Here is a 9,544-nt window from a genome sequence, read left to right on the forward strand (position 1 = left end):
CTTGGGTTCCTGAGTGATTATGTTGAATAGAATGCCACACTGATGGATTACAGTTGTAAAATGTGAGCACTACATGTAAAACAACTGGGATCTGGGTTAATTTTTACTGTAGCAAAACCTATCCTGTCAAACTAAATTATGTAGTGATACTCTGTCCCTAATGATACTTTTATCTCGAAACTTTTTAGAAATTTTATTTAAAAGATTCAGACATGATCTAGCTACTGAACAACAATAACAATTTATTTATTTTTGGCTGCTCTGGGTCTCCACTGCTGCTGTCTTTTCTCTGGTTGCAGGCACGCAGACTCCTCATGGAGGTGGCCCCTCTTTGTTGCTGAGCTCAGGCTCTAGGTGCTGGGACGTCAGTAGTTGCTTCATGTGGGCCCAGTAGCTGTGGTTTGCAGATTCTAGAGCACAGACTCAATAGTTGTGGCCAATGGGCTTAGTTGCTTCACCGCATATGGGATCTTCCCAGGCCAGGGATCGAACCTGTGTCTCCTGCATTGGCAGGTAGATTCTTTATACTGAGCCACCCGGAAAGCCCTCTAAACTTTTTAAAAACCGTATTTTGTGTTATTCCTCTATCTACATTAACTTTCTTTTCATTAGTTTGGGGAATATTTTAACTTGTCCTTTATTTTTATACAATTTTGTTTTTTTTTTTCATTTTAACTATATCTCTTGTAAACAGAATATAATAGGCTTCCAATCTGATTTTTAATTCTTTCAATACACACGAAAGTATTTATTTAATTCCTTCTAAATATTAAGGTCTATTTCTGGATGCTAGAGATTAAGCAATGAAAAAAGTAGATTTTTTTCTTTAATGAAGCTCTGAATACCTTTTATAGTAAGCTTGATCTGCTAACATTTATTCCTACTGATGTTGAATTTTTATTTATTATCTAATTTTTAAAACTTTTCACTTTAGTGGGGGCTTTTTTTTTTTTGCTCCTTTTTTTCTCATTTCTGCCTGCTAATAGTTTTTTCTCCTTTATTCACTCATATGTTATACATTCAATTTCTATTCTTCTGAGAATATCATTAAATTTTTAATACTCCCTCATGTTTGAAAAATATATAAAGGAAGCCACTACCTTTATTCTTCTCAACTATGTATGATTCTTCAGAGAAGACAATGGCAACCCACTCCAGTACTCTTGCCTGGAAAATCCCATGGATGGAGGAGCCTGGTAGGCTACAGTCCATGGGGTCGCTAAGAGTCAGACACGACTGAGCGACTTCACTTTCACTTTTCACTTTCATTCATTGGAGAAGGAAATGGCAACCCACTCCAGTGTTCTTGCCTGGAGAATCCCAGGGACAGAGGAGCCTGATGGGCTGACGTCTGTGGGGTCGCACAGAGTCAGACACGACTGACGTGACTTAGCAGCAGCAGGATGTATGATTCTTAGAACTTTTGTTACTAAATTTCCTTTCTTCTAACTTCATGTAATTAATGTTTAGTATTTTAGTTATTCTTTGCTTTTATATAGTCCTCACAAGGCATTATTTTTGACCATTTAATGAAGTCAGTGGTTGTTGAGATGTCACTATATCCATGTTAAATTTCTTTGTTTAGTTGCTTTCTGCATTCCTCTCTGTCCTCTGACCTCACTTTCCATTTTCTGAATTATAATCTTTCTATAAGGATTTGGGGTGAAAAGTTCTCAGTCTTTTTCTGAAAATGTCATAATTTTACCTTCACAATTGAATAAGGAGTTGTATGAATAAAATCCATTTTTGGTTAAACTATATAAGACATCCCATCACTTCATGGGAAATAGATGGGGAAACAGTGGAAACAGTGTCAGACTTTATTTTTTTTGGCTCCAAAATCACTGCAGATGGTGATTGCAACCATGAAGTTAAAAGACGCTTACTCCTTGGAAGGAAAGTGATGACCAACCTACATAGCATATTAAAAAGCAGCGACATTACTTTGCCAACAAAGGTCCGTCTAGTCAAGGCTATGGTTTTTCCAGTAGTCATGTATGGATGTGAGAGTTGGACTGTGAAGAAAGCTGAGCGCCGAAAAATTGATGCTTTTGAACTGTGGTGCTGGATAAGACTGTTAAGAGTCCCTTGGACTGCAAGGAGATCCAACCAGTCCATCCTAAAGGAGATCAGTCCTGGGTTTCATTGGAAGGACTAATGTTGAAGCTGAAGCTCCAATACTTTGGCCACTTCATGCAAAGACTTAACTCATTGGAAAAGACCCTGATGCTGGGAGGGATTTGGGGCAGGATGAGATGGCTGGATGGCATCACCGACTCGATGGGCATGAGTTTGAGTAAACTCTGGGAGTTGGTGATAGACAGGGAGGCCTGGGGTGCTGCGATTCATGGGGTCACAAAGAGTCGGACACGACTGAGAGACTGAGCTGAACTGAACTGATATAAGACATTGCCATTTTTGTAGGTGTAACGCTTTAATATCTGCAATTTTACACAGTTCAAGCTCACTAGATTATCAACATTTTTCCCCTCAGTGTCTAAGATCTTTAGCCTCTGTTACTGGTATTGAGGAGTTTTATTTCAATGTAACTATTTTTGTCTAATAGAAGTGATTTATTTTCTCTGATTTTTAAAGAATTATTTATTATTCTTAGTTTTGCTCTGCTTTTGTTGATTGAAGGATTGTACTTTTATTATTTTTTCTTTTTAATTTAATTTTCATTGGGGTGTTGTTGCTTTACATTTAGTTTCTACTGTACAGCAAAATGAATCAGGGGTACGTATATCCCTTCTATCCCTTCCCTTTGGGATCTCCTTCCCACTTAGGTCACCACAGTTCATTAAGTAGAGCTCCCTGTGCTATACAGTACGTTCTCATTAGTTATCTATTTTATGCATAGTATCAATAATATATATGCATCAATTCCAGTCTCCTAATCCCTCTGACGTTCCTCTTCTACTTTTGAATTTGTTCATAATTCTTTCATTAATTTTGGAAAATTAGCAGTTATCTCTTATACCTATTACTAGTCTCCTATTTCCGTTTGGAATTCCTGGTAGATGTATTTTAGACCTTCTCACTCCATCCCCTTTATTTCTAAACATTGCTTTCCTAGTTTTCACTTCTTATCATTCATGATACATTGTTGACTTTTTTCTCAAACAGATGTTTCTGCTTATGAATTCCATGTGTTTATCTGATGTTCAATACATCTATTGAATTTTTAGTTTCAATTATTATGCTCTTCTACTTCTTAAAGGTTTATTTCATTTTCCAATGAAATCTTCTTATTCTTGTCTTGTAATATCTTGTATGTGTTTGGTGATTTTGATTCCTTCACTTAACACTTATTCTTCACTATGATTTTACTTTCAGGTTGACATTCTAATACCTCAAATTTGTACAACACGAATTTTGTTGCTATTTTGCATGGTGATACTAATGCATTTGAATTGATTCCTCACAATCTTTCTTAAATAGGCTCATGAAACTAATCTCTTTGGTTATTGTTTTTTTAACTGGGTATAATATGTGACATAAACTAAGAGTTTACATTTCTTTTTAGAAGGTACTTCCTGGGGCCACTTTTTATGTTAAACTCTGGGATTGCAGTTCCCGGACCACACAGATGGTATAAATTCAAAATATAAACCTGAAGGATACATAAATCTAGAGTTTTAAATTATATTTTCCTACCAAAGACCAGGCCTAGACAGACAAAAACCTTTATTTTTTTTCCCTGTTCCTGCGAGTGGATGTTTTTCTAACTCTAATACTTCACAATGTGTCTAATTCTTCAAGGTTTCCAGAATTATGCAACAGTCATAACTTCAGCTCACAGCCCTATAAATATATGAAAGTGAAAGTGAAAGTCGCTCAGTCATGTCCAACTCTTTGCAACCCCATGGACTGTAGGCCAGAATACTGGGATCTTCCCAACCCAGATATCGTACCCAGGCCTCCCACATTGCATGTGGATTCTTTACCAGCTGAGCCACCAGGGAAGCCCCTAGATATAGATATAGATAGATATAGATATAGATAGATATAGATATAGATATAGATATAGATAGATATAGATAAATAGATATAGCTATCTGAGACCTTTTTGCCTGTGACTGTCAGGCAAAATAGATATATATATATAGATATACAGATATAGACAGATATAGATATCTGAGACCTTTTTGCCTGTGACTGTCAGGCCCTAAAATTCCAGATAATAGGTCAGTGATACTATTATCTCCCTACCCTTTCTCTCCAGTCACAACTGCATCACAGTAGCATTTAGTTCTTTGTGTTTTTTTTTTCCATTTATTTTTATTAGTTGGAGGCTAATTACTTTACAATATTGTAGTGGTTTTTGCCATACATTGACATGAATCAGCCATGGATTTACATGTGTTCCTCATCCCAATCCCCCCTCCCGCCTCCCTCTCCATCCCATCCCTCTGGGTCTTCCCAGTGCACCAGCCCTGAGCACTTGTCTCATGCATCCAACTTGGGCTGGTGATCTGTTTCACCCTTGATAGTATACTTGTTTCATTTAGTTCTTTGTTTCTGACACCTGGAGATTTCATGTCACGTGTATGTCTATGTCCATGCATGCGTGTATATGAGCTCACAAATGTATTTGAAGAATGTTGTACTTTAGTCAACTTTCCAAGTGTTTGTAGCATCTGTTTTCAAGTCTAGACTTAGTACATAAAAATAATGTAGAAGAGAAAGGGAATGAAGAAGGGGAGATGGAGGAGAGGCAAAAGAGAAGAAAATTCATAATCTTCTGGTAAGAAAATCGAGGAGTAAACAGGCAATTAAATTTGGAACAAAAATGTGAGGAGATGAAATGCTGCCAATTCCTGACAGTACAGGATTAAAATGAAAGGAACAATCTCTACAAAGTTGGTATAAGCAAAGTTTTCTTGGATAGAACCCAGAAGGCACAAATAACAAAAGAAAAAATTAATAAATTTGACTTCATTAAAATTAGAAATGTCTGCTCTTTGAAAAACAGCATTAAGAAATTAAAAATACAAACAAACCACTGACTAGAATATAACTGCAATGTATATATCTGACAAAAGACTTATGTCCAGAATCTATAAAGAACTCCTACACTTCAAGAGTGACAAAAATAGGCAAGATTTGAACAGATTTCACAAAAGAAGGTAAACAATAAGCTAATGAAAAGATGCTCAAAATCATTAGTCATCAATGAAATGCTAATTAAAAACAAATTGAGACATTACTATATGTTGATTAAATAGGTACAGTAAAAAATTAAAATACCATGATTTGATTATTTTATGAAATGCAGGAGCTCCAATTCCCAAATATTGTTGATAAGAGTGTAAAATGTTATACTCACTTTGGAAGAGTATTATCAGTTTCTTACATAGTTAGACATACATACGACTTAATAATTCTAGAGTTTTTCCCCTGAATAGAAATGAACACATGTCTACACAAAAACTTGTCTTCAAGTGTCCATGGAAGCTTTATTCAAAATAGTCAAATGATAGAAACCACTTAAATCCCTGTCAGCAGGTAAGTGGATTAACAAAGTGTGGTGCAAGTATTCATTGGTATACTGCTGAAAAATGAAATGAACAAACCTCAGATCCACATAATAACATGAGTGAACTGGAAGAAACACAATGCTGAGCAAAAGAAACCAGAGCAAGAGAAGAGGTACTATATTCTTTTCATTTGTATGAAATTCTAGATCTAAGGTATAGTGGTGGAAATAGGTCAGTGGTTGCCTAGGTCCAGAAGTATAAACCATAAATTCCCTACAACTCTGTACCAGGGTACTTTGGGGAGTGATAAAGTGTTCTATGTCTTGAGATGGTAGCAGTTACATGGTGTGCACAGTTGCTGAGGTTTGAGCCATTTGAGACCCAGAACAGCCAAGATAAAACAGAAAATTTCCTTGATAATGACAGATATTGGCTATCCCAGCTTGGTTCTGTGAGTACTCAGAACCATTTAATTTGATTTTGGAAAACAAAGCAATGAGATGTTTCAAGTGCCTGAATACTGTGAAGCAAATATCTGCTGCATGCCACTGATTAATACCATCTTTCCTGAACAAGAAAAGGGCTAATCCACAAGCAGGATAAATATCCCATGCAATCCTGTGATATTCTCCAGACCATGTACTGTCCTGTAGCCAGGGCAACTAGCACCAAATGAGCAAAACTCAGTATTTTCTGTTTTTTCCCCAGTCTGTGTTTCCTTAGGAATGAAAAGGGCTTTATAAATTTAAATGGCATTATCACCATCATGGTATAAAGGTGCCATCCAACTTCTCATGTTATTACAGTAAAGGAGCTTCAACCCTTTGCTTGTCAGAGACGTCTGTCAGCCCATACTATGGTGACTGCTTCTATTTGGGGGTCTTATTATTTTTCTTTCTGTTATTGAAAGTGTGCACCTCTCCATCACAGCCTTCTCTGGTGTTTGGTAGATTCTTCCATGGAGACGACACTGGCAGCTTGAAGCCTGATGTGTGAAATAACATGTCAGTGTCCAACCTTGCTTGGCAATGAGAAGTGGCGTTTCTAGGAGCTCAAATACTCTGGCTCAAATTCAGAGCCAGAACCTTTTGCTGAGAGTGGATAAATATATAGATGGAAAGAGCCCTGATCACTCCTATTCCTTATCTACTTGATTGCATATTGTATTGTTTTGATTTACAACCCACTCTCAAATTCCTGCTTTGATAGTATCTATTATCTGTGGTTGTCACTTGCAAGAATTGAATTTTATTTTCTTTCGCTCTTACATACCTGGAGTGGATGAGAAATGGCCTCCTCTGTACTTTCATTTTCACAGACTTTTCATAAAAATGTTGACAGGGAAGTCCCTCAAATGCACATATATAGTGTCTGTAACTAAGGGGTGGGAAAGCCTGGCAGGAAAAATAATGAATAGACCTTGATTGCTGAAATAAAAGGAGAGAGGGAAAACATGCTGCAGTGAAGTTTTTATTGTTTGGAGCAAAGAGAGGTTAGATAAAGAACTCAGAACAGGGTGTCAGGCCGCCTGGGCCCCCTGCCACTTTCTAAGTTAATTAATGTTTCAGAAATGAATATTTGTCATGTTTAAAGCAGTGATTCCTACCCACAATTTTGTTTTGAAGATTAAATCAGAAAATGTGCAGTGCCCAGCACTGTCTAAAAATAATTAATTAATTGATTAATTAATTTATCTTTGGATGCACTGGGTCTTTGTTGCTGTGTGCAGACTTTCTCTAGTTGTGGCGAGCGGGGGCTACTCTTTGTTGTGTGTGGGCATCTCATTGAGGTGGCTTCTCTCGTTACGCAGCATGGGCTCTGGGCTCACAGGCTCTAGAGTGTTGGCTCCGCACTTGTGCTGCACGGGCTTAGATGCTCCATGGCATGTGGAATCTTCCTAACCAGAGATGGAATAAGTGTCCCTTGCATTGGCGAGGGGATTCGTAATCACCAGATGACGAGGGAAGCCCAGTGCCCGGCACTTCGAAAGTATTATTTCAGCTTTGTGCATGTGTGCTCAGTCACTTCAGTCATGTCCAACTCTTTGTGACCCCAGGGATTGTATGTAGCCCACCAGGCTCCTCTGTTCATGGAATTCTCCAGGCAAGAATACTGGAGTGGGTCTCCATTCCCTTCTCCAGGGGATCTTCCGAACCCAGGGATCAAACGTGGGTCTCCTGCATTGCAGGCAGATTCTTCACCCTCTGAGCCACCAAGGCTCTGGACCCTTTTAGTAAACAGCACATCGAACAGAGTCAATGTGTGATGTCTAACCATTGGATACATCACAAAGATAAGGGCAAAGTGAAGGGCGTTAGGAAGGGAGCATACAGAATCCCAGGACTGGCAAGAATGGGAGCCACTACCAGTCCCAGCCTCCAGCAGGTGAGGGTGGTTACCTGTGCTGAGTAGAATAGCAGCCCATCTAACCGGAGCTGGAGTATAGTAGAAAGATCCAGTTGACACATGATAAACTAGCCCACCATATTCCATCGTTTTTCATCTTAACTTTTCTGGAAAGGGAAATCACATTTTCTTTATCTTTAAAGCCAAAGAAATTTCTCCTAATCTGCACCTAAGAAAAAGAAGTTCTGTCTTCCCTTATCATTTAGTTTTTGTTTGATTTATAGACCTGACTGTAGTTGCCCCCTTCCTGCTTTGTGACTCTGCAATTCTGATAGTTTGGATCTTTAATGATAGGGATGATGTCTTTCTCATCTGTGTATTCTCATCAGTGTCTAACAAAATTGGTGCTCAATGAGTTGAATTGGAGACAAAAATTTGATTTACCCACTGGACTTTCATGAGCTCATTGAGTGTTACGTCAGGACTGATGAAAAGATAAAGGCATCAGACAAAATCACTGGCGATAAAGTAGCAAAGATGAGAATTCATTCATTAGAAATGATGCAAAGCATGCAATCTATTTTACTGAGTGCTATTTTTGTGTCAAGTACTCTTTTTCTAGTTTTCTATGGGGCAAGACAAGTATATTGGCCATCCATTCACTTATTTGTTATTTTCACTAATATTTATGCACATGATCAAGATAGGGAATAGGAGAAAGAGTGGTATATCTAGTGTGGATCAAGTGTGAGGTGGCTTTTATTCAACTTGATGAAGACCAGAGGTAAAGAAAGAGCGCAGTGAACTCACATAAGAGACTAGAAGGGCATGACCATTTTGCCAAAAAATTAACACTTCTTGTGGGCGATCAGCTCTCTCTGAGCATCTGTGATTAACAATGAGGAAGAAAGGCAACAGCTTTTATCATGGAGACAAACCAACTACAACCCCTATTAACACAGAAGGGCAGACAGAGGAAGCTTCTAATGGTAATTCAGGCAGAAGCAGTGAGAGGAGTATGGCTGACAGAAAAACAGATTGATGATGACAACAAAACTTCCCAGATGGAGAGTGATGTTTCCTGAGTAGGAAAAGGAACACGTTCAGAGCACTCAAATGAGATTGTTCTAGTGTGCAGGAGGCAGAAATTTTGAATTGCCAAGGGGCTGAGATAGATAGCTACTCCATTTCTAATGTCTTGTGTCATTTTTAAGGACTAAAATCCCTGGACAAGAGTTTCTTTGATAAAAGTTTTATCAGGAGAAGGTCTCATAAACAAGATTTATATACAGATCAGGTTTTGACTGCAATTTAGAATCATGCCTAGAAACAGCTACCTTGAGTCTCAAGGGGTTCCTCACTCTGAAGAGGATAACTGCCCTATCTCTGGGGTGAAAGCACTTTGTTAGTAAGTATCTTAAGGACTGGAGTTTCCCATGGACTGGTCAGCAGAATGAAGTTAATTTTCCATCCCTGAAGATGAGTTCATTCAAGGGAAACTACAAACATCCTGATTCTGGTCCTCTTGAGAGAATCAAATGGAAAAGCCGGCTTTGGGGGCGAGTGCTAATGTCAGTCGCCCCTAGCTGCTGTGGCAGTGACAAACACATCTATTAGCTCAGTGCAGCGCGTGACCTCTGTGCCCTGAAACAGAGAGAACTTCTGAGAAGAGCCAACTGAGCGTCCATCCGTGAGAGGCAATATTCCTTGAAATAGAA

Source organism: Cervus elaphus, chromosome 21 (genome assembly GCF_910594005.1).
Source record: "Cervus elaphus chromosome 21, mCerEla1.1, whole genome shotgun sequence".
Taxonomy (NCBI): domain Eukaryota; kingdom Metazoa; phylum Chordata; class Mammalia; order Artiodactyla; family Cervidae; genus Cervus; species Cervus elaphus.